The sequence below is a fragment of the Octopus bimaculoides genome, chromosome 12, assembly GCF_046866305.1.
Source record: "Octopus bimaculoides isolate indiv1 chromosome 12, ASM4686630v1, whole genome shotgun sequence".
NCBI classification, from domain to species: domain Eukaryota; kingdom Metazoa; phylum Mollusca; class Cephalopoda; order Octopoda; family Octopodidae; genus Octopus; species Octopus bimaculoides.
In genome coordinates, this window is record NC_142939.1 from 7,837,466 (window position 1) to 7,864,562 (window position 27,097).

The following is a 27,097-nucleotide window of genomic DNA, read 5'->3' on the forward strand; positions in this document are numbered from 1 at the left end:
GAGAAGATAGTAAAAATATACAAGTCTTTCACTATGTGACTTCAGTAAAGCTGCTGCTTTCTAAGTTTATATTGTCTCAGTTTCAATGCTGGAACCTCGTTTCTCACATACAGATAGAATTTTCTGTTTTTCTTTGAGAAATTCTAGAAGAGAACACACACACAGACATTTTATAAATATACATATACATATGTAATTTTATATTATATATATGCAATATATATATATATATTTTAGATATACATATATACATACATATATGTATACATATGTATATATATATGTATATATATATATATATATATGTATATATATATATATATATATATATATATATATATATACATATGTATATATATATATATATATATATATATATATATATATACATATGTATATATATATATATATATATATATATATATATATATATATATATATATATACACACACACACATATACATGCCGGTGCCCCTAGACTGGCTCATGTGCGGGTGACACAAGAAATTTTTCGAGTGAGACCGTTGCCAGTGCCACTGGACTGGCTCTTGTACAGTGCCATTGTAGGATTTTCGAGCGAGATAGTTGCTGGTACCCCTGGACTGGCTCATGTGCGGGCGACACATGAAATCTTTCGAGTGAGACCGTTGCCAGTGCCCCTGGACTGGCTCTTGTGCGGGTGACACAAGAAATTTTTCGAGCGAGACCGTTGCCAGTGCCCCTGGACTGACTCTTGTGCGGGGCCGTTGTAGGATTTTCGAGCGAGATCGTTGCTGGTTCTCCTGGACTGGCTCATGTGCGAGTGACACACGAAATCTTTTTTTCTTTTTTTTTTGTGCGGGTGGCATATGAAATGCACCATTTTGAGCGTGGCCGTTGCCAGTACCGCCTGACTGGCCTTCGTGCGAGTGACACGTAAAAGCACCCACTACACTCTCTGAGTGGTTGGCGTTAGGAAGGGCATCCAGCTGTAGAAACTCTGCCAAATCAGATTGGAGCCTGGTGTAGCCATCTGGTTTCACCAGTCCTCAGTCAAATCGTCCAACCCATGCTAGCATGGAAAGCGGACGTTAAACGACGACGACGACGACTTACATATATAAGCACACACATACAATTATGCAAAAAAAAAGAAAGTGATTTAAGGTGATTTAGTTGTTGATTTTAGCACATTACACGACCACGTGATACCTTCCTCGTTTCTTTTTCACTCTGACATGCATTGATGTCTTTCGATATTTTTCTTCCCAAAAGTACATTTCATGGAATGATGATGCACTCAAAGCAAAAGATTCGGACTGATATTAAAAAAAATTCGGAAAAGAGTGGAGATTTAAGGATTTATGGGTGGAGGTGTTAAAAATTGAAAGATGAAAAAAAAAAAAGTTGTGAGGAGTTATATGGGGGTGCTTAAACCAGAATTCCGCCCTTTCTGGATGTGAATGGAATTATAGAAGACTAAAAACTCAGAAATGTCTTCTGTTTAATAAATTATCGTTCAATGATCACTTCTGTGTGTGACAGTGGTCTAGCTACGAAGCTTCTCGCATTCACTCTTTTACTCTGCTTCTGTCTCTCTCTCGACGCTTGACGTTCATCAGAGACAAGAGAGGGGGGGCACCCTCTAGTGATGGAGACGGGAAAATACACACTAGTTGCTAGCAAGGGGTAGATAACTCTTGCCTCTGACGTCAGACAAACATGGAGGCTTATGTCCTTTCTCGACGTCCAGAGATGTTTTGATGTTTCAGGTAAGTGGAGACCAGTGTTATAGTCGACGATCTCTAACCCATTTCTTTTATCCGATAAGATGAAGTCCACATCTTCGGTACAAACGTTGCATTACGATCACCAGCATTTTTGTGAAGACAATAATGTGGTAATTGTACGACTAAGGCACCTGTTACAATTTAAAATGAAAACTAATGGACTTAAAACATGACACGGACAGACATAGCATCTATCCATTCATCTTTCCATGTGTCTGTCTGTCTATCTATCTATCTATCTATCTGTCTGTCTAGCTATCTACTTATCTATCTATCTATTTATACATCTATCTATCTATCTATCTACTTATCTATCTATCTATTTATCTATCTATCTATTTATACATCTATCTGTCTATTTATAGATCTATCTATCTATCTACACGCACATTTATACACACACATATGTCAAATATGTTTGTATGTCAAATACATATACATTTACGAGTTACATACACACAATATATATGTGTGTATATATATTAATATTATCTCATTTAAAAAAAATCTTGACAATGTAAATATGTTAATAGTTACCATGGGTAGCAAAAATCACAAAAAACCAGGATATCACACTCGTTTTATAGATAGAGATACCAAGTTAAAGCGATGCATTTTGAGTAGATATGAATAATAACAATAAATTGAGCGAAACGCAAAAGGAACTTTTATTTATATGCGTTTTGCTCCATTTATTGTTAGTATTCACACACATATATATATATATGTGCATGTGTGTGTACGCCCAGCCTGGCGACGGCTGGTTAACATGGAACAGATAAAAGTATATATACATAAACGTTTTCTATACACATGTATAGATGTTATACACACACACATGTGTGTGTGTGTGTGTGTAATCACCTCGTTTCTGATTCCTTTAGGTATAATTATGTTTATTATTATAATGTTGCTATGAACTTCTATGATAACGAAATTGCTCAGCCGAAAGCAAAAAGGAGAATTACAAGCTGTAAACATTCATAAAATGGGGAGGAACTAGAAAAAGAAAATAACACATTAAAATCTGGAAAAAGAAAAAAAGGAGGAAAGTGACCGAGGCGTTTTGGATTGTTCTGTGTTTTTCTTCGTATTACTATTTTAAGAATTGATCCTAATGAGTTAATGTTGATCTAAGTGTCTCTTAAATCTATCTATCTATCTATCTATCTAAAGCTCATACATTATATTATGTATGTTGTTTAATCACAATAGAATCATACGTTTATACACGCACGTTTTATATGTATGTATGTATGTATGTGCAAATGTTTATCCCCACACATGCTTATACGCATATGTTTATATACAAATATATGTTTATACATACGCACACTCACATAAACATATACATATTCTACATTCTATATGATAAAAGTCTAAAAGCTGACACAAGACAATAGATGTATTCGTCTTTGGACTAGAATACAGAGAGAATCCTTATTCCACCCACCTCCTGTTAGTAGCAGACAGCTACCAATATTTACTGTTCTACAATAGAGCAGAGCCATATATATTTATTTATATTCCAGGCTACAAACACGGGCGTTCGTTTTAGGGGAAACACTTACATATTCTGGCTGTGTGTGAGTGCACACACACACACACACACACACACACACACACATATATATATATAGCTCAGTACATAAATATTGACTGATGTATATTTCTCCCTTGTTATTTTGATGGCTGTTATATATATATATATGTGTGTGTGTGTATGTTATATAGCACAAACTATATATAGACATTGTTGCACCTGCTGAGCAAAATGTGTATATGAGGGGTTTTTTCTGCGTGTTTGTGTGTATGCGTTGTCGCACACATATATAGGATTTGTAGGGTTATTTGTAGACTTAGCTGCTTTCGGCAGATGAGCCTTCGCTGGAATTTTTCATCCTGTGTTTTTCCACCTATTTTTATTTCCATGTCAAATAAGTCCTTGTTGCAGACGTTTTGTTTCCCCTTATCCGCCCTATAAATACGCGATTGTTGAAATTCCTTCATCCCTATCTTGTGGGAAAAAAAGACTGACTATGGCAGTCCTGTTTAAATGCCAACCCCAACAATTTGTCTTGTTTATTTCTGTCACTATCTTGTGCTATCCTGTTCGTCTGTCTGTGTGTATCTATCCCGTATTGCTTGGCCATCCATCTATCTGGTCAAATGACATGATTTTCTCTATATGTGTGAAAGAAAGTCTTGTCGCAACGACGGAACATATCTATACATCTGTTTTGGATATACAAATGAAATAGTCTTCAATGCTTCTACAAAGAGTCTATTCGTTCCAAGCTGGCGACTAACTCCGTCACTGTTCTGTTGGATATACAAATGAAATAGTCTTCAATGCCTGTACAAAGATATTATTCGTTCCATTTGGCGACTAACTCCGTCACTGTTCTGTGTTTCTTGCAGCTGTGCGTTTTGTTCTGTGATTGAGTCTCGACTTAGAACAATTATTGTATAAACAATGAGGTTATTACATTTAACACGCGTTTCCCTCTGGGCATGTCTGTCTCCTTGATGTGATATTTTCTTGGTGAATCAAGAAATGATGGATTTTTCCTTCTTAATATTTCTTATGCAAGTTTTCATTTTATCGTGCTTGGAATACGAAAGTACCTGGCAACTGTGGATAGCCTGTGTGTGTGTATGTATGTATATATATATATATATGAATATGTATATGTATGTATATATATATGAATATGTATATGTATGTATATATATATGAATATGTATATGTATGTATATATATATGAATATGTATATGTATGTATATATATATGAATATGTATATGTATGTATATATATATGAATATGTATATGTATGTATATATATATGAATATGTATATGTATGTATATATATATATGAATATATATATATATATATGTGTACATATATATGTGTATATATATATATATATGTATCTATGTATGTATAGATGTATGTATATATATAAGTATGTATATGTATATATATGTGTGTCTATATATGTATGTGTCTAATTATATGTATATATATATGTATATATATATATATATATATATATATATATATGTATATGTGTATGTATATATATGTGTGTATATGTATGTATGTATATAATATATATATATACATACATACACACTCAATTGGATTGTGTAGATTCACATTTATCTTTATATATGAGAGAGAGAGAGAGAACTTTATCGAAGGCTGGATATTTGGATTCACTTTAAATGCCATCTTTGTCGATTAACGACTATTAATTTGCCTCTAGACTTTCTTTCAAAGCACCTCAAAGGGTACAGACTACAATTGTTCTTTTCCTCTTTTCTTCTACCTGAATATAACGAAAACATTTCAAGTGGAAGATGTCAAACTTTCTCTGTACTTAACTGGCAGAATCGTCACCACGTCATGCAAAATGCTTTGTGGCATTTCGTTTGTCATTACGTTCTGAGTTCATATTCCACCAAGGTCTACTTTACTTCTCTTCCATATGGGGTTGATAAAATAAGTACCAGTTGAACACTCTGTTCAATGTATTTGACCTACCTGTTCCTCCGAATTTGCCGGCATTGTACCAAAATTTAAAACCAATATATAACCCTGAAAGAAATGTCGGTGTGGCCACGGATGGTATTGCACCTAATCAAATACAAGCATTTGTATAATACCCGATTATGTTGTGGTTGAAGACTTCCACAAAAAGTTTTGGCCCAGCAGCAGTTGCAATAGTTTATTCTTCGATTTTGCTTAATTCTAGCAGAAACAGTTTGTCTCCAGCCAATCAACAGTCATTAAAATCCTTTTTTGCCCTGTTTTTGATTAACTCTACAATTACTTTGAAAACAGTTGCAGCTACTAGTTCTGTATGACAACAGTTTGTGTTGTTTCACTGACGATTTTATTCCAATTAGGAATCGAACTCATAGTTCTGAGATATCTTTTATGTGCCACGTCAAAACGGTAGAGTAGGGGCCGAAACCGGACGTGGTTTCTCCTGATGATGTCTTGAGCTAACTGGATCCTATAAAGGAGCTGTTGTGGTAGCAGACCACGAAACATGGTTGAAATTCCTTCCCTGTTTCAGTCACTGCACTGCAGCCATGCTAGAGTAATGTCTTGAAGGGTTTGGTCGGCAGAGCAATTTCTTAACCACTCGAACACTCGCACTTTTGTATATATTTACTTATTAATTTTTAACTTCTACTCCGACAAGTACAGCGAAGTCTTGGGTTCGCTGAAGATGCTCCACGAAAAGATCAAAACATGTTTGGAGTTGTCTCCCGTCCCTGCTAAAACACCCAAAATATTATTGATTAACGTTTTGTTTCTTTCCTCATCACATAATTTTTGGTAGTTAGCTTTTTGATGCTCCTTGCATTATTTATATATATATATATATATATATATATATATATATATATATATATATATATATATATGTATGATGCAAGGGGCATCAAAAGTAAAATTCAATCATGGTGTATAATTAATTCGTTATTTTTGCAATACTTCAGCCTTCATTTGTTGAACCTATGGTGACAAACGTTCCTTTTACATACACGTGGCTTTTACATAAAAGTCGGTTGAGCAAACAGCCCTAGCTGGCCCCATGGAAAAGCTTTTGAAATGGACGAGTAAACGAGAAAACCTCGCTATGCTGTCGCTCGATTTGTTAGCAGTAACGAGTAAATCATATGAAATCACAACCTACTGTCTTAAAAACAAAGGAAGGACATTTTAAATAATGCAGATTTTATGTAAACATGTAAAAGAAAAAAATTTTAATGGGTGCAATTTGAACACTTTTGATCAATGTTGACTATAGGCTAAGCAAACATAAAAAAAAACAAGTGTATTAATCATTCGGAAATCCCAAGCACGTCGATACTGAATGAGTTATCGAGGTTGACAGATGACATATTTGGAGGTGTGTCTGTAAAGAATATGCGTGTGTATACGCACACATATACTTAATATTATTAAAATATTTAACTTCCTTGTATTGTCATTTCGATACAAGGAAATAATTTTACGTCATTACAAATCATTTTCACTTTGATTCACACATTTTAAATGTATCTGTGTGGCTACACACGCAAACGATGTACACTAAAATATTGGATACTATTGAAAGTAACCTCCTACTCCTGACTTAAATCAAAACATACAACGATTCTCTCTTTATCACCTCCTTCCTCCTTCTTCCTCATCACCAGCCCGCAACTCTGTATACTTAGTCTAGTCTATTAAGTACGGTCCTAAAAGTTTATCCGGTGCATCTACCCACTTCTCCCCCCCCCATCCTTTTATCATTCATACACTCTCTTCCTCTTCTCTTAAAAACGCTGTTGTTTAAAAACCTCCACAACCCCGTGACCATCCCATTTTTTTTGATTATTCAGGCAATATTTCGAGGACTACCTCATACAATGTATCTTTCATACGCTTCATGGACAGTGGCGTATAAATTTAGAAAGAGATTTCGCTGTTATTTCCAGCAGCTCACGTGTTTAGTGGTAGGTAGGGTTTTAATGGAATCGCTCGAGTCAATTGATTGTGTAGTCTTGGGTTCAAAGACGTTCCAAGCGCGACTATTTCTACTTTTTTTGTTACATTCAGATATCGTGTATCTAGGACTACATTATCCGGTGTGTCATTTTTCTTTTTTCTTTCCATCTTTTTTTTTCTTGTTTGTTGTGTGTAAGTTGAGAAGGATTTAGCTTCTATTTCTATCATACCGAGCGACCACGTAGACATTGTTGTTTGCTCATTTACAAGCTGTTTTCTATCTCTGCATCTTTGTTCTGATCTATCCGTCTGTCTCCTCTTTTCAGCATCACTGACTATATATATATATATATATATCTCCCTTTCTCCTTCAAAAATCTACCTCTCTCCATCACTCTTTCACAATCAACATTTTTTTTTCTATTCTCCAACGTATCGCACTTCCTCCCCCCCCCTCTTTTATGTCTATCGTTATCTCTCCATTCGTCTGTCTGTCTCTCATCTATGTCAGTTTGTCTATCGATGTCTCTCTGCCTTTTATACACATCAATGCCTCTCTCTTTAATGCTGGCATCTTGTCGATCCATCTCCAACCTCACTCACGAACTCTGTCGTCGTCACTCTTTCTCCATCTGGCTGTCTCAGCATCGAACATTTCCCCCTCCCTCTTTCTTTCCAAATCCGCTCTTCTCTTCGTCGCCATCGCAATTTCTTTTTCACTCTCATAATTCCGTTCCACTTTACTCAGCCTCTACCTCTCACTCCTCCAACTGCTCTACTCACACTCATCTTACACACAGAACAACTCAGCTGATTTACCAATAATCACTTGTATATCCTACAGAGAAAGCGATGTTGCTGTCCTGTCATGGTTTACCTACAAACCCATCACATTCCACTATAAACAGGCTTTAGCGAGTATGTGTTTTTTTGTTTTTGTTTGTATTTGCCACTTTCTTACTCTAACACACTATTTATTTATTTATTTATTTATTTATTTATTTATCTTTCTGTCTGTCAATCTATGTATATGTCTACCTGAGTACATATTTCTTTGTGCCACACGTTTATGTATTTATATCTTTACACACGTTCGCATGAATGTGTGTATATATATATATATATATATATATATATATATATATATATATATATGTATGTATATCGTTTATGTAAATATTGTACCTACCCATTTTGTGTGTACATGTTTGTGTTAGTATGTGTGTGTGTCGTGCTTGAGTGAGTCTAAATATGTATGTGTGTGTGTGTGTGTGTGTGTATTCTTATCATTCTTCTTTCCACTCATCTCCCTAGTGTTGGTAATGCTAGTACCTGGTACTCTCTATCAGTACTTTTTCTACCTATCTTGTAACACCTCTTCATTTACTCTTGTCCACCTCTATTACTACCCGTTCATCCTTTGCCACCCTTTCATCTCAATTACTGTTTCTCCCATCATAATCTCGCATCTTCTACTCACCCATCCATCCTGGTTCTTCCATCCACCTTCTCAGTCTCTTGCCATGGATGAATGAACACGTCACAGAGTAACGATGACTCTTTAGTCTTACAAGGGAAACTCACCAGTGCTGGTGCCCTACTAAAATGCATGCAGTACGTCCTGTAATGTGGTTGATGAAAGGAAGAGCATCATGCTATAGAAACCAAATCCCAAATTGAGTTTACAAGTCAGATATTGTCGTCTGATCCATCTGGGAAGGCAATAACAAACAAAATGTCAACTGACTCAGATTGCTGTGACTTGTTCAACTCCTCTTAGCACCAGCATTGATAGTAGACCTAAAATAACGGTGACGTTACATGTGTGAGTGTGTATGTATCACGTCCTCACGTTGTTGTTTTTTTGTTATTGTTTTTCGTGTTTTTTTGAACTTATATATATATATATATATATATATAATGTACATGCATATATCCATACATATATGTACATACCTGCATCTATATGTAAACATACATGCATATATGGGTAGAGGACATCACAAAGAAACGTTAAACACAATGAGAAACGAAAACATAAAGAGGAAGACAGAAAACGAACTTTTTTTCGAACAACGAAAAAAACAAACAAAGAAACGAGACATGCAACATAAAGAATATTACCCTTCTTCAGTTGTCCCTGTTCCATCTACTCCGCGTTTCGAAGGCAAGGACATTACGTGACTTCGTTGGAACAGTCCTTCCCGCAAAGCAAATATATATATATATATATGTATATGTATGTGTATATATATATATATATATATATGAGTGTATGCATGTGTGTGTGTGTGTATATATGCCCATAGACATGGCTGTATGCTAAGAAGTTCACAACCACTAAGTTACGGGGATGTAAACACACCAGCATCGGTTGTCAAGCGATGGTGGGGGGACAAACACAGACACGGACTTCTTTCAGTTTCCATCTACCAAATCCACTCACAAGGCATTGGTCGGTCCGAGGATATAGAAGAAGACACTTGCCCAAGGTGCTATGCAGTGGGACTGAACCCGGAACCATGTGGTTGGTAAGCAAGCTACTTACCACACAGCCACTCCTGCGCCTGATAGAAGATTACAAACAAATGACATTTTTATATGACCAGTAACTTTGTTTACAATCAGTACACAATGTGACTGCAAGGACACACACACAAGCATCATTTGTTTCTATGCCCACCTCCATTTTAGCATCTCTTTTACACATTCAGAGATGCGAAGCCAGCAGATAATTTACTGATGGGGAAAAATACATCATTATCACCGATTGTAACTTGAGATTTTTGGAGAGGTACAAATGTAAACAGAGATATGCATACATACATATCTTTGATATTTTATCTGTTATAGTCATTAGACTGTGACCATGCTGGAGTATTGCCTAGGAGAATTTTATGCCTGGTACTTATTATGTTGGTCTCTTTGAACCATTAAATTATGGGGAAGTAAACACACAAACATCAGTTATCAAGCTGTGGTGGTGGTGCAAACACAAACACACATATTTATATATGTGTGTGTATGCAAAAGGCTTCTTTCAGTTTCATCATCATCATCATCATCATCATCGTTTAACGTCCGCTTTCCATGCTAGCATGGGTTGGACGATTTGACTGAGGACTGGTGAAACCGGATGGCAACACCAGGCTCCAGTCTGATTTGGCAGAGTTTCTACAGCTGGATGCCCTTCCTAACGCCAACCACTCAGAGAGTGTAGTGGGTGCTTTTACGTGTCACCCGCACGAAAACGGCCACGCTCGAAATGGTGTCTTTTATGTGCCACCCGCACAAGCCAGTCCAGGGGCACTGGCAACGATCTCGCTCGAAAATCCTACAGGAGCCAGTCAGGCGGTACTGGCAACGGCCACGCTCAAAATGGTGCATCTCATGTGCCACCCGCACAAGAACCAGTCCAGGGGCACTGGCAACGATCTTACTTGGCTTGCCGGGTCTTCTCACGCACAGCCCATTTCCAAAGGTCTCGGTCCGTAGTCATCGCCTCGGTGAGGCCCAATGTACGAAGGTCTTGCCTCACCACCTCAGCCCAGGTCTTCCTGGGCCTACCTCTTCCACGGGTTCCCTCAACTGTTAGGGTGTGGCACTTTTTCACGCAGCTATCCTCCTCCATTCTCACCACATGTCCATACCAGCGCAATCGTCTCTCTTGCACGCCACAACTGATGCTTCTAATGTTCAGCTTTTCTCTCAAGATACTTACACTCTGACGGGTATTCACATTGACATTACACATCCAACGGAGCATACTGGCTTCATTCCTTGCGAGCTTACGTATGTCCTCAGCAGTTACAGCCCATGTTTCACTGCCATGTAGCATGGTTGTTCGTACGCATGCGTCATACAGTCTGCCTTTTACTCTGAGTGAGAGTCCCTTTGTCGCCAGCAGGGGTAAGAGCTCTCTAAACTTTGCCCAGGCTATTCTTATTCTAGCAGCTACACTTTCAGCGCACCCACCCCCACTACTAACTTGGTCGCCCAGATCTATCAAATCCACTTACATGGCTTCGGTCAACTCAAGGTTTATAGTATATGACATTTGCTCAAGGTGCCATGCAGTTGAACTGAACCTGGAACCATGTGGTTCACACAGCTATATCTGCACCTATTCTTACCACACAGCCATGCCTGCACATATGCTCACTGAATATATACAAAAGCCTATTGAATGGTGTTGTTTGCTTGCATTCTACTACAAAACAAAGTTTTGGGTATCTTGATAGTAAACAAAAGGCTCATTCAAACAGTGTTATTTGTTTTCAGTTCTCTGTACAATCATGTTTGGGTTTTTATGTTTGATAGATTGGGAGATAATTATCTTGCTTGGAAGAGCTGGAGGGGCTTGGCTTTAGGAAGGGCATCTAGCTGTAGAAAAACTGCCTTGATGTACACCTTACACCTGCCCAACCTATGCAAGCATGGAAATGTAGATGCTAAAATTATGATGACAACGATGGTATCATCACCACACACCCTTTTTCCATACAAGCAAGAGTTGGATGGATTGACAGAAGCTGGTGAGCCAGAGGACTGATCCAAGTTCCAGTGTCTGTCTTGGTGTAGTTTCTACAGCTGGATGCTCTTCCTATCACCAACCATGATACAGAATGTACTGTATATATATACATACATATACATATATATATATATATATATATATATATATATATATTTATTTATTTATATATAAAACAGGCTTGACAATTGTCAAGTCCATTAACACCTTAGGGGCTTTGAGGTGCTGCAGCCATGCAACGTATCTTGGGCGAGAAAGTTTGGTGGAGCCCATCTCTTGCCAGGTTAAACTCATTTCTACAACTGAGTGGACTGGAGCATATTCATTTGTTTATTTTTACATCCATTTTTATATCCTAGCATGGGTTACATGCATGTCTTATTAAGGCATTGTTTTACAACCGGATGGCCTTCATGTTGCTAACATTTACCTACTTTTCAAGTAAATTCTCTCTTTTCCATGTCTTTGAAGTTGCAAAGCCAGTAGGTTATTTGCTGGTTGGAGAAATAACAATGTCACTCAACGATTTTTGGGGAAGCAGCATAAATAAACACGTGCGTAATACAAGCCAATGGCCATACCTGCACCTGTGTGTGTATGTTTGTTTGTATGTATGTATGTTATATATATATATATATATATATAAATTTAAATAATAAGGGTGAAAAATTGAATATTAATTTGTGTATATATATATATATATATATATATATATATATATATATATATATATATATATATATATATATATATATATAAACACATACATGTGTGTGTATGTTCCTGTCTCCTTGAATATTAGCAGGATTGTTGTAAAAGTGCATCACTGTTGTAAAAGTACATGTTTCCAATCTCTGATGGAAACGTGTCTGATCATGTGGAAATATTACCTTCTTGGAAGCAAGTGAAGGTTGGCAACAAGAAGGACACCTAGCCTTGAGAAAACTGCTTCAACAAATTCTGTCTGACCCATGTGAGCATGGAAACTTGCATATTAAAACTATGATGATCTTCATTATGATATATACATGCATAGACACACTTAATATATTATGTAGATTTAGACCTGATTATGGAATGGTCGGTTTGACCTTTCCTTTCAGATCCTGGAAAAGAGTTTAGAAAATCATCATTCTCTCCATTTAAATTTTCCATGCTGTTGTCAAGGCTTTTCTGTTTACTTTTTCCTGGATCTGTCACAAAGAAATGGCCTTATTGATCATATTGTTTTCTAGCAGAATTTATTCTTCAATGTGAACCAATCTATCGAGAAGAGTTTTTGCAAGAATTTTTCCAACAATGGAGCGATGACCAGATATGTGAATTTCTGTCATCTCTCCATTGTTCCCACAGTTTTCACACTTCGTTAATAATATTGTAATGGTATATTTTTCAAACCTTCAAGTACTTTAACATTTTCCTAGATACAGAGGATTTGGTGGTAAATCTTAGTTAAGTTGAACACCCCATTTCATAAGTTCTTTAGAATTCTATCTGGTTCTGCAGATTTACTGTTTCATTTCTTTGAGACTATCATTACCAAATTCTTGCAATGAAGATGAGACATTCAGTTGTAGAGAAATAATTTGCTATAGGACATTGCCAGTACTTTTAAGTGGCACATTTGATGAATGATTGAATTTTTGAAATGTTTTTGCCATTTCTCCAGCATAGTATCTGTCTCAGAAATTTCTGTCTGCAGAAGTATTTGACTTGGCTCTCTTTTTTTTTTGGGCCCCAAAACCTTAGAAATTCGAAGTAGTCTCTTCATTGGTTCCTCTTTGCATAATCTTGTATTTCTATGGCTTCATTAACTCCCCATTGATTCTGCATAATTCTAAGTCTTTTGTTTCTGCTTTGATTTCGCTTGACTAAATTCTGTCTTTGATTTTAGAATTCTAATAAGTTTTGTCTCTGTAATTAAGAGATTTCATCAAACCAATTGGGTGAACCAAGATTTTCTTTTGTAGCATCAAGTATCAATAATTTAAAAAACTCCACTCTTCTTCAGCTGTGATTTCACAAACTGGTTGATTACAAAATCTTTTGTTGAAGGTGGTACAATAATTGTTGCTAATATTGGAATTTGGAAGACATTTAACAATTAATTTCTTCCTCCCAGTTTTGAATGATTTATTTGAATTTTTTTATTTAATTGGTGATCTGTACAACTATCATGAACAGATTGTATTGATCTACTCTGCTACACATCTGATAAGTCTTGTCTCCATGTGATGACAAAATCAATAAAAAGCCAATACTTAGAATGGTGATGCATCCATATAGTGGAAAACACTGCTAGTTACCATAAATTCAAAATCCGAATTAAGTTCCAGAAGTAGCAGCCCATGTTCATTGCATTTAAATACTCTCATTCCTTCCAGTATTTTGACCGTTATCTGTAGTTTCTTACAACATGAGAATTAAAGTTCAGGTAAGAAAAATTTTATCAATAGGATTAATAAATAGGCTGTAGGATTTTTCACAATAATTCATAAGAAACATCAATATTTTCTTTATCATTCACACAAATTGAAACATTATCACTGAGGACTGAGAAAAGAGATTGTTAAAATATGGAATATCTTTTTCCCAAATTATTCTTATGTTGAAACCAACTCCATCTGTACACATCATCATCAGCTGACCTTCCTTTCTAAAAGATGGGATGACCTCCAACATTCTCAATTAAGTTACTCTATCTAAAGATTCTCCTTTCATTTCATAATGTAGCATCTGTAATTGGAAATTTGAATTTCATGTGCATTAAAAGCTATTCATTCAGGTCTCAGATGTTTTAACCTATTTGCATTCAAACCAGCCCAAATATTCTACTTGTTTTATGTTCAAACTGGCCAGATCCTATAACTTGAAATTCTTGTCTGAATCCATTGTGTCCACAAGGTGTTAGAGAGAGTTCCAAGTGTAAAGTGCCTTGAAGGCACAGATCACGCCTTGATCCATAGGCTGGATGAGGGAGGTGGTGTTAGCAGGGAGGAACTCGACTTGGACTCCCTCATAATTCAAATCCAAAGAGTGACCACCAGCATTATCCATAACAAGCAACATTTTGAATGCCATGCATACATTTTGGAAGTATTCCTTGGCTTGAGGGATGAAGCATTGGTGGAACCAATTCAAAGTTAGACTTCTGGTAATCCAGGCCTTGGGGTTGTGCATCCAGTGGACAGGCAGCAGATTTTCATTCTTATTTTTGAACGCCCTCAGGTTCGTGGACTTGTAGATAAGTCCTGGTTTCATCATGAAACCAGCAGCATTGCCACACATAATTAGCACCACTCTGTCCTTCTCTGCCTGGGGCTCTGGGGCTCTTGTATATTTTGGAAGGCATCTTCTCTTAGAACAAGCCACTCTCATCCATATTGAAAACCTGTTCCAGCTTGTATCCCTTGTCCTTGATGATCTGCCTGAAGGTCTCAAGGTACTTCTTGGCAGCTTCTTTGTCAACTGATGCTGTGTCTCCATGCAGGGAAACACGCTTTATTTTAAACTGTTTCCGAAAATAGTCAAATCATCCCTTGCTGACTTGAAAGTCTTTGGGATCCTGTGCAGTCAATGGTCTTGGTTGCAGTTCTCCGATGCCTTCTGCTCCATCTCCTCTGTTGAACTGCTGGTATAATCTCTGTGCTTTCTCCAAGATGGTGTTACCACTCAAAGGAATGTTTTTCTTCTTGCAGTTACTGATCTACTTTTTTCCCCAGACATAGCATCAGTGACTACATTATCCATGCTTTGTATATTGGTAAGATGTGCTTTGACGGAGGTTTGGTTGTTATTTTTAGTTGGTTGAACCTCTATGCTGAGGTTCTTTGTCAGATGGTTCCTTATGATGAAACTACAGTGTATAACATGCTGCATGATAACATTATAAAAGTTAGTTAAATTATTTTAAAAAATTCAGACATTGTTTTATGTTTACATGGATGAGATGTCTGATATCTCTTTCTTTTTGAGGAAGATTTTGGCTGCTGGTTCTTGCAGTTCAAGTAATCATGTAGAGGCTCTCTTGTTGGTTTGTTGTAGTGTACTCTACTGTACTGTAATTGTCTAGTCCCAGAATAGCCATAAAGAACCCATGAATTATCAAAAAATGTTTCAGCTGTGACTATGTCACCTTTATTTTTGGCATTTTGACAGCTGTTCACACTGTCACATGTCATTAAATAATCCTTTGTTTCTATCCTCCAAGAGAACCTGTTCACAGATTTTTCTCAAATTACACCTTATTATCTTAAAAAGAAAATAAAAAAGAAGATACATTGACTAATAGGTGTGGCTGTGTGGTAAGAGGTTTACTTCCCAACCACATGGTTCTGATTTCACTCCCACTGCATGGCACCTTGGGCAAGTTTCTTCTACTATAGCCTTGGGCTGACTAAAGCTTCATATATACGACTGGCTTCTTTCAGTTTCTGTCTACCAAATCCACTCACAAGGCTTTGGTCAACCTGAGGCTATAGCAGAAGACACTTGCTCAAGATGCCATGCAGTGGGACTGAACCCTGAACCATGTGGTTGGGAAGCAAGCTTATTACCATGTAGTCATGACTGGAAGTCATAATTCAGATGCTAACATTTGGGCTGTACCAAAGGGCTATGTTTGAAACAAAATATTGAATAGTTGCAGCTGGAAAATAAGTCCTGGGGTCGATTTGTTCAGCTAAATCCTTTAAGGTAGTGCCCTGGCATGGCCACAGTCCAATGATGGAAGCAAATAAAAGATAGAAAAATCTGTGAAGATCCTCTTCATTAGATCCTCTTCATTAAATTCCCCACCTCCACCCTCAGTGATGTTGTTCCCTGATTCAGATTCCTAGATCAGAGGTTTCACTAAGCTGTGATTAGTTAATCTATTAAAAGATGCCAAGCTAAGTTTAGTTGAATCATGGAAATAGCTAAAAAAAAAAAAAATGTATGTTGGCAAATTTCCATATATAGATGACTGAATTTAATTTTGTCTGATAGAGCTATAATAAACAATGTTGTGTTTATACACTATTAATTGTGAACAGGGAAGTGAAAACATGTAAGACTGGATTAGTTTTTATATATATATATATATATATATATATATATATATATATATATATATATATATATAATGTGAGAGATTAGAGTTGGGATTAACTCCTGGTGGCTAGACAGGTTCTCTTCTACCAATCAGCTGTAGTTGTTGTATGTGAGGTGATGCTTTATTAACCTCTTAGCTGTAGACTCCAGTGAGCCTGTCGCATCTGAGGTACTTGCTCTTTATCAGTATTTGTCTTGTTATTCTTGTATATAACCCTAGGCCAGCTCCGATCCTGCTGTCCTATATTCAAAGAAGTTCTAGATGTAATCACCCTGTCTTTATTTTTTTTTTAAAAGCATTTGGTCTTGGTCCCTCGTTTGAAACTCTCTCTCTCTCTCTCTCTCTCTCTCTCTCTCTCTCTCTCTCTCTCTCTCTCTCTCTCTCTCTCTCTCTCTCAGATTTTGTGAAGAATCATTGTTACTGCTTAAAAGCAAAGGCCAACAGAATAAATGAGAGGAACGTTTTTTTTCTCTGCTTCTTTTAAATTTTAGTCATATTAACTGCATTGAATATGTTTACCCAAATATTAAGACTGGTTTTCTTCTTTTAAGAAGTCTATGATGACTTATGAATAATATAATTATGATTGAGATGACTAATAATTAATCTTAGCTGTTGTTTTCATGTTCATTTTTTACAGTGGGGATAAGATCACAAAATACTATAATCAGCTTTGTGAGTTTAAATTGAAAGATGAATGTAGTTCATGTGTGTCTGTCACTTATAGTAGGTGGACGCATGGTCATGTGGTTGAGAAGTTTTCTTCACAATTATGTGGTTGCAGGTTTGATTTAACTAGATGAGTCTTTAAGCTTTTAGCGTTTTAACCAGCAATATCTGGCCTAAATATTCTATGCACCCCAAATTTCAATGTGGCCAGATTCAACCTCTCACTGTTGCGCTACAATGTCATTCTAAAAATAGTCACATCATTGAAATGTCAGTACTATAAGATAATAATATATGATTAATCCAGAAGGCATGGCTGTGTGGTAAGAAGCTCGCTTCCCAACCACATGATTCCAGGTTCAGTCCCACTGTATGGCACCTTGGACGAGTGACTTCTACTATAGCCTTGGGCTGACCAAAGCCTTGTGAGTGGATTTGGTAGATGGAAACTGAAAGAAGCCCATCATATATATATATATATATATATATATATATATATATATATATATATATATATGTATATATGTATATATATATCTATGTGTCTATGTTTGTCCCCACCATCACCGTTTGACAACCAATGTTGGTGTGTTTACGTTCCTGTAACTTAGCAGTTCAGCAAAAGAGATCAATAGAATAAGTACTAGGCTTAAAAAAAAAAAAGTCCTGGGGTCATATGACTGAAATAAATAAAAGAATAAAAGGTAAAACTGAGTAAATAAACATTGTAGGGTTGGTGTAAGAGGCATGATCTGGACAGTTTGAACATAAAATAGGTAGAATATTTTGGCTGGATATGGCCGGTTTAAATGCTAAAAATGCTTAAAAACAAGTTATAATCACATCCACTGTTGAATATGAATCACCTAGTGAAAAATCAAAAAAACACCACAAAACCTTAAAACTTACTTGAGATCTTCCTTTTCATTTTGCCTTCTTTGAAATATTGGTACATTCTACCTTCTCTTGTTGTTAGCTTCTTCCTACTTCTCACACCTCACATCACCGACTTCTGATCCTCTCATTTTAATCATTGTTTGTCAATTTCTGATTCTCTCATCTCACTTTCATTTCAGTTCCTTGCCATATACTTTCTTCCTGTCCTGGCAGCAGAACTGACAAGACTGTTTTTCTCCTTTTCTGCATTCTCAGACTAAAGGCAAAGACCTCGAAACGTTCTAATATTTCTTCATTTTTCATCACAATTGCATTTATGAGAAATCTATGAACTCTCCTGTTTCAAAACTATTAGTTAAATTCTTCACTTCTACCAATCCAAGTGTATCACTGACACACCCTTTGTTCAACAATTATTTACTCTCTCTCTCTCTCTCTCTCTCTCTCTCTCTCTCCATTTCTATGTCTGTTCGTCTCTCTTTGGTTATTACTCATTGTTTATTTATAATATCCCAAGCTGTCTTGAACTTTAAAACTAAGGCATGTCGTTAGTTAGGTCACTAATGTATTAAGAATTGTAGGATTGTTATTGTTGTTTTTAAGTCCGAGGTTAGCTCAACGGAGCACATCTGTGACGGAAGGCATTCCAGCCATGATCACACTGTCATCTGAAGTATTGTCTATCTAGGGGTATATTTCAAGATGGTAGCCTGTAATTTTAGAGATTCAGTTGTTATTTCTAGACTGTCAAGCGACCAGATAAACTTTTTTTTTTGCCTGAGATTGTAAGGTTTAATTAGGGGTCAGTCCAGATTGAGTAGTCTAGCATTAACCATCCCTTTATATTAGGAGTATGTATGGCTCTGTCATCTGATTTGTCCTTAATATAACACATTAGGGAGATTTGGTTGCTAGTTCTAACCATTCAAGTGACCACTTATATTATCCCTCATTGACTCAACTTTCTTATTTGTCAGGATTCTTGAGTAGTTTGTTTAGACTTTTGGTTGCTGTAGTGGAATTTTGAGCAATTGCTTCGAAGTTTCATCAGTGATCCGTAGTGGAGCTGATGCCCAATAAATTCATCTTTTACTCTTTTAATTGTTTCAGGCATTAGAACTGTAGCCAGGGTGACCTGGGGCAAACAACAGCAACAACAAACTTATAAAAAAACACAAAAAAATAAAACAAACAAACTGAAAAACCAACAAATCAGAGTCTATGACCTGTTTTTGAGTCATGACAAAAGCATGAACCTGAATTTATTTACTTACTTTGACTGAATTTTTATCAGCTGACTACAAAGGATATAAATAAAACACCCCTACTTTCAGTCCTGCTGCTTCTTCAACTGTCTCACTCCCTCCAATCTTGCTAACACCACACGTACAAGTCTAATATTTTTATTCATTGAGGTCCTCCTATGTTCATTGTATGATGTCATATTATCATGGGTGATAATCCACTATTGTTTCTGTCACTATTTAACTTCTCTTCCACTATACATTAATTTATGGAACTACTTTATTAATTGTTCTTGTCTTTTTTTTTTTTTATTTTTAACTTTTGCTTTATTATTTTGGTTATTTTTTAAAAATTTAAATATTAAATATAAGTTTTATATAGTAACTCACTTTCATCTGTCCCATTCATATTCTGTACTAATTAACTTTCATTCTTATCATCATTATATCTTCTCTTTTTCATTTTTTGTCCAAATTTTATTTTAAATATTTGAAAATAAAAATAAACTCATTGCTGTGGGTTAGTAAATTCACTTCTCAATCAAATGGATTTGAGTTCAATACCACTTTTATTGAACCTTGGTCAAGTGTCTTTAACCATTGTCTTTGGGTTATGTCAACCATAGCCTTGTAAGTGGAATGTAGATGATGGAAACTATGTGGAAGTCTGCCATATATTTTCCTGTTTTTGGTGTTTATGTATACACCAGTCTAGAAACCAGTGTTATTTAGAGAATGGTAAAATAAGATACTATAAGTCCTGCGGTTGAATCCAAACATGGCATCAGTGTTATGAGTAAAAGAATGACATATATGTTTTATCTTTTACTTGTTTCAATCATTAGACTGTGGCCATGCTGGGGCACCACCTTGAAGAACTTTTAATCAAATGATTCAACCCTAGTACTTATATTTGTTTTTGAACCTGATACTTATTCTGTTGGGGTCTTTTGCCAAGCCACTAAGTTATGGGGATGCAAACACACTAGCATTGATTGTCAAGCGGTGGTGGGGGACAAATACAGACACAAATCACACGCACACTCACACACAATGAGCTTCTTTCAGTTTCTGTCAACCAAATCCAGTCACAAGGCTTTGGTTGGCCTGACGCTATAGTGGAAGGCACTTGGCCATGGTGTCATGCAGTGGGACTGATCCTGAAACTATGAGGTTGGGAAGCATGATTTTACCACACAGCCGTGCCTGTTTCTATATATATATATATATATATATATATATATATATAGTCAATGACTGGCATCTGCACCAGTGGAGCACTAACAGCACTGTCCGAGTGTGTTCATTGCCAGAGCAGCTATCTGGCTTCCGTGCTAGTGGCTCGTAAATAGCACCATTTGAGCTTAATCGTTACCAGCGTTGCCTTCTAGCACTTGTGCTGGTGGCACGTTAGAAAATCACTCGAGCCAGGTCATTGCCAGTGCCACTGGACTGGCTCCCGTGCAGGTGACACGTAAAAAACACCTTTTTGAGCTTGGCCATTGCCAGTACCATGGAACACTTTTGCTCATAAGTTTGGTGGGTTAGAGCTGACCTGAAGCTTAATCCTTTAACATTTAACCTGGCCATATCTGGCCCAAATATTCTACCAGTTTTATGTTCAAACTGGCCAAATCTGGCCTCTTACACCTTTCTTGCTATGTCATTCTAAAATATACAATCACATCATTGAAATCTTAAAGCTATAAGATAATATATAATTAATTCAAAATTATGTGAATCAATAGGCATTACATTTGACGGAATAATCAGAATGTCAAAGGGTTAACAGCAAGGGACCAATTATGTAATCTGGGACCAATTATGTAATCTGGGACCAATTATGTAATCTGGGACCAATTATGTAATCATTTGACCTGTCAAACCTATCTAGACATCGATATCATTTTAAAAAAAAGGTGGAAAGGTAAGACGTATTGGATCATATAGTCCTAGATACATTATGCCTGACAACAAGGTGGGATGGTCACAGTTGAAATACTTTTCTCATTAACCTGCTAGATCAAAACTGACTTAAGATCACGAGGCATTAAAAAAAAAAGTGACATTTGATAATGTACAGTCTTAGTTACACTGTTTGAAAATAAGTAGATTGGTCAGAGCTGAAATACTTTTGACTATAGAGCTGCTGATTCATGATTGGAGTAAAACAAAACACTTGGTTTTATGATTATATGACAATGTTAGGTGTTGACGTGTTTTGGTCATGTTTATGTTGATACACTAACAAGGTTATTGCTGATGAAATAGACCTGTCACCAAGGTTATTTCAGCTTCCACATGTGGCCCTCCTGTGTTATTAGGTACAACATTTAATACTTAGCATGACTATAAGTTTATTCAAGAAAGACATAAGTGGATAGTTTGACGGAAGATTTGGCTGTTAATTCCATCATAGAGGCTGTATGTGGTAGGGTAGGAATAACAGTTGCAGATAGGGTGGGGACAGTGTGTGTATGTGTGTAGCCTTGTTAGTTCGCAAAACACACTTGATAGTCTTAGCACAAGGTTTTTTTTTTTTTGTTAGTCAGATGGCTCATCAAAAACTAACTATTATATGTAAGATTAAGAGGGATTAAGTTCAGCTTTTAGTAAGAAGTAATATATTTTGGCTAGCAAACTGAAAGGTCACATGTATGTGACCTTTGACCTTTGCCTGTAATTACTATTTTTTCCCTCCTGATGTCAATTATACTGCTGACTAAACTCTACATGTGTGTGTGTTTGTGCACCTATATAATTAAGGCTAGTGGCTGACATTCTAAATTTTTTTTTTTCTGAGAAGTTATTATGATAGATCAATATGTGTGTGTGTGTGTTTAAGTGTTTACTTGTATCCATTTACTGTTACATGGCCTTTTCCCCTCATACTTCTCCTCCCATTTTCTCTTACTTTCTTTTCTCTCTTCAGTCCACTCCTTACAACTCGACTACAATAACTGCAATAGACTACAACATTGTTTTGCTTATTGTTGAATCACTCCATTTCTTTTCCCCCTCGTCTAATAATTAAATATCAAGGATTACTACAGAGTATAAAACAACAGAAACTACAAAAAAAAAAAAAACCTAATTAAAAAAAAAAATTACTAGTATTTTTAATATTATCTCTGTATCTAAACTATCTACCAATCTATTTACATACTTATTATCAGTAAAATGAGTGCTAGCATACTTAATGTTGTAAAGAAAGAAATTTGGATTTAAATTTTTCCATTAATGATGGGAACAATCATTTCTAAATGGCTAATTCTAGTAAGAAAAAGAAACTTGCTAGGGAAGACAACTCTGAAATTTTAATGAATTAGATATGGAGTGTAAGGTAGAGGGAGTGTGATCTTTGATAGCATGATGATAATATGAGGTATGTTCAAAAATCATGTGACTTTACTTTTTCCTGCCAAGACTAATGTCACATGGGCAAAATCCTTTGGGTGGGAGGTGATGTCACTCTTCATGTGCATGCATGAAAATTTTCACACCTGCAGGCTGTGTCAGTTTGAAGCTGTTACATTTAGAGTGCAAACATATGATGCTTGCTCATTGAATTCATAGGCAAAACTCAGATCAAGGAGTGATACAACCATTTCTAATATGGCCGCACTTCAGTGGAGAGCAAGGAATGCTCAGGCTGGCCATTCACAAGAGGAACTGATTGAGAAGGTTTGGTGAATTGTCATAAAAAACGGTTGTGTAACAATCCAGGAAATTGCTAATTTAAGATAGACAGAAGTGATTTGAGAGAAATTTGGCTGTTACATCTAGCAGGTTACATACCCAAGCAGAAACTTTTGTTCACTCAAAGTAACCTTTGGTGTTGTCGTGTAGTCTTATATCAGCCACTGTCAAAACACTATGAGGAAGTGCATACTGCTAATGATAGCCCCATTGTTTGTATATCAAGAACAACTTATATTCTTCAGTTAGCCTTCATTTCAGGATTTGGGTGTGATTTGTACGAGTTCTGGCTGATGTTTTCAGCAGGCTGTAACAGCTGAATTGCTGTGTGTGTTTGCCTAACTTGAAAACTGTAATAGCTGCAGTACATCTGTTGCATTATTTGTATAAATATATAGATTTTAGACAAATCTAAATCTTGTAAAAGAAAGGTGTATAAACAAAACAAACCTATTTTGAATTACCGTATTTACTTGTAGATGTCACTCTATTTTATGCTTGATTTTAATTGACAAAACTGAGGCATGATTTATACATGAGGCAAAGCTAAAACTATGTAGGGAAAAAACTTTCTACCGAGATTTAACACTAAATTATGACATTTGATAGAGTCATCTGAATGTAAAAGGGTTATTCAAGAACCAGGACTGTTTCCTTGACTATGGAAGAAGACGTTTGCTCAATGTGTATGCTTAGTGGGACTGAACACAGAACTATGTAGTTGTAAAATGGACATGTTAACTGCAGAGCCGTCTTATCTTATCAGTGATCTCTAAGACTATTTGTACTTCTGTGTTTTTATTTTAATGCTTTATTTTACAACATACCTCCCCCACTTCTCAAATGCATTTCAGCTTTGTACACCCTGGCAGATAAAACTGGGATATCTACAAGAATATGTTTTGTATGTAGCAACAGTTTTGTATTTTTTGTCATAATAAATTGGTTTGCTGACATTTTTTAGAATTGCCAGACCTGTTTTTACTGACAATAGGGAAGAATAAAACAAGTCACCAACAACAGTTTTACAGGAAACAAAAACACACATAGCAATAGCTAATCATGTTTAAAATTGTAGGGTACTCAAGAACTTTGTACTGTTGCTGGCCTTGACTGCAGTTCTTTTCAATGTCTAACACATTCAATCATGATTAAAGCTGTTTAACACAAATTTTATTTGTTGTAACCTATAAAAATTGAGTTTTTCTATTTAAATAAATAAAAAAGACTGACCCACATTGTGTAAATTAAATGAAGAATGTGTCTGAGGTGGCATAGTACAACAGTGCAAGTAATGTAAGAGGATTTAGCTAAAAATACATACACTGGAGTGAAGAAAATAAATGTTGTGAAACTAAATATTACAAGCCATGGATTTTATTCTATACAAATTTTAATAAGAATATATTTACAGTATTTATCCTTATATAACTTGTTACAGTTATCTCTACAAATTTTCTGTAGCTCTGATTTTGTTTTGACGTTTCCAAATTAAGCATAACAAAATCAGTGTTGGCTATAATTTCTATAGAAAATCTGTGGAGATAACCTTAATAAGTGATGTAATAGCATTGCTAACACAGTAGAACACAGTGTTGACTCATAAAAGCATTTAATACACTTTGTAGCACACCGGGAAAAAGTAATAAAGAAATAAATATACTTTGTAGATATTAATATTATGGTTGCATAACGAAATACTGTGTCCCTACAAGTCATTGTTATTCTCATATAATGCAAGAAACTTAATACAAAACATTGTTAGAAGAAATTTAAATTTAATGCTCTTGTTATGAGATTGTAACTTAGTGGTTCGGCGAAAGCTACCGATAGAATAAGTGCCAGATTTAAAAAAATAAATACTGAGGTCAATATGTTCAACTAAATTCTTTAAGGCAGTGAGACTCTTTAAGGCAGTGAGACTCTTTAAGGCAGTGACTGGAAACAAAGTCACCAATAAATGTATGCCTGTTTGTAATCTTGGAAACAAAGTCACTGCCCAGACACATAGTACCATTGTTTACAATCTGCCATGCCTGGCCATTGAGCTGTTCATTGTTTAAAGGACAATGAGAAATATTACCTTACTTGGAAACAAGTTAGTGTTGGTGATAGGAAGAGCACCTGTCTACTTCAATGCATTTTGCTCAACCCATGCTGGATATGCAAACATGATATTGATGATATCTATCGATGGCAACAGATAATGCCTGTGCATGATACCGTCCAGTGAGATCAAACCAGGCATTGTGTAATTTAAATGTCTTAACCAGGTATTGATCTCAGTCTATTTTTCTTTGTATTGTATGTGTCTTTAGCTTGATTGACCATATTCTTTCTGTTGTCTGAATGGAAATGAGATCTGTATTGACAACCACTAAACTCACTTTCATTTTATTTTATCTATGTGGCACACATTGATTTCAAACTGGAGCACAATGTTTCATATTGATCAGAGATAGGGTGGTGGTGGTGGTGGTGGTGGGAGATGAAACATGATTGTGTGATGATTGCACATTTCTATTATTACAATTTAAATTGCTATGTTCAAATTGTTTTTTAAGTAGATCTGTGTTTGATGTCCTATTTATGACTATCTCATCTTTTTTATGTGTATATTTATCACTACATTTTCCAAAAAACACATCTTTCCGATGTTCCCAATGTAGGATGTAATATGAGATCCGGTTGTTGTATCTAGCACATTTGGCAACCACAAAGAAGCTCTCGGATCATCTCACTGTGTCCATCTCTTATGTATGCCCCACCTCACAACTGATGAAACCAATGTGATTGATGTTTCTATGTTTCTTAAGGAATATAGTGTTATTAATGAAGTGGAATGCTTGGAATCAAGTATTGAAATGTGATTGGATAAACTTGGCTTCTCTGATGTTTGCCTTTATTCTGTTAATCTCATCCATTATGTATCACATATAACTGGACATGTTGGCATTTAGGTGATGATAATACAATTTACACAGCAATCCTTAGTTTTGTCTTTCTATAATCTGAAGAGGCATTTTAAAATTAGATGACAGACAAATTCATATGTTGTTATTTACTCCTGGCTAATCCTGTTAGAGCAGGCATGTTTAAGCTGAAACTATCTTTTTTTATAGCTATCTGGTACTGCAGTATCTAAAGTTCACTTCCCTATTCAAGATGATAGAATAGGATATGTGAGAAATTTGACTGCTATTTCTGCATGTTAAGTTAACTATATAGAGAGGGTTCCTCATTGTCCAGGATGTAAGGGTTGTTGTTAAACCTTAGATCAACCCTGATAAAGCAAACTTGTATTCAAAGGCATTTCACCTGTGACCATCTCATCTGTTTAGAGGTCTATAAGCATTACATTGTGTAATGTGTTCTGCTTGAGATAAACTGATATAGATCTAGTCTTAATAATTATGCACTTTCCATTTCAAGGTGGCAAGCTGGTAGAATCATTAGCACACTGGACAAAAATCTTAATAGCATTTCATCTGTCTTTATATTCTGAGTTCAAATTCCACTGACGTTGACTTTACCTTTCGTCTTTTGGAGGGGTTGATAAAATAAGTACCAGTTGAATATTGGGGTTGATGTAATCGACTCCCGCCATCTCCACAAAGTTGTGACCTTGTGCCAAAATTTGAAACTGATAATTACACTCTTTTATTTTTCTAAGGAATCC

At 35.9% G+C, this 27,097-nt stretch overlaps 1 protein-coding gene across 17 annotated transcripts in view; it reads left to right on the top strand.

Annotated features, from left to right (window-relative positions):
* The first annotated feature begins 1,682 nt into the window (after positions 1-1,682).
* LOC106870433 (uncharacterized) overlaps positions 1,683-27,097 on the top strand; it is a 52,205-nt gene continuing 26,790 nt past the window's right edge. For 8 of the 17 annotated variants that reach the window (XM_089360734.1, XM_052972075.2, XM_014916507.3 and 5 more), the window contains exon 1: positions 1,683-1,752. The gene's annotated coding sequence lies outside the window, so the exon portion shown is untranslated. Of the gene's footprint in view, positions 1,753-6,811; positions 6,909-7,271; positions 7,424-8,127; positions 8,202-27,097 lie in introns of those variants that run through there. The other 9 variants (XM_089360729.1, XM_089360726.1, XM_089360728.1 and 6 more) reach the window with 3 other exon arrangements.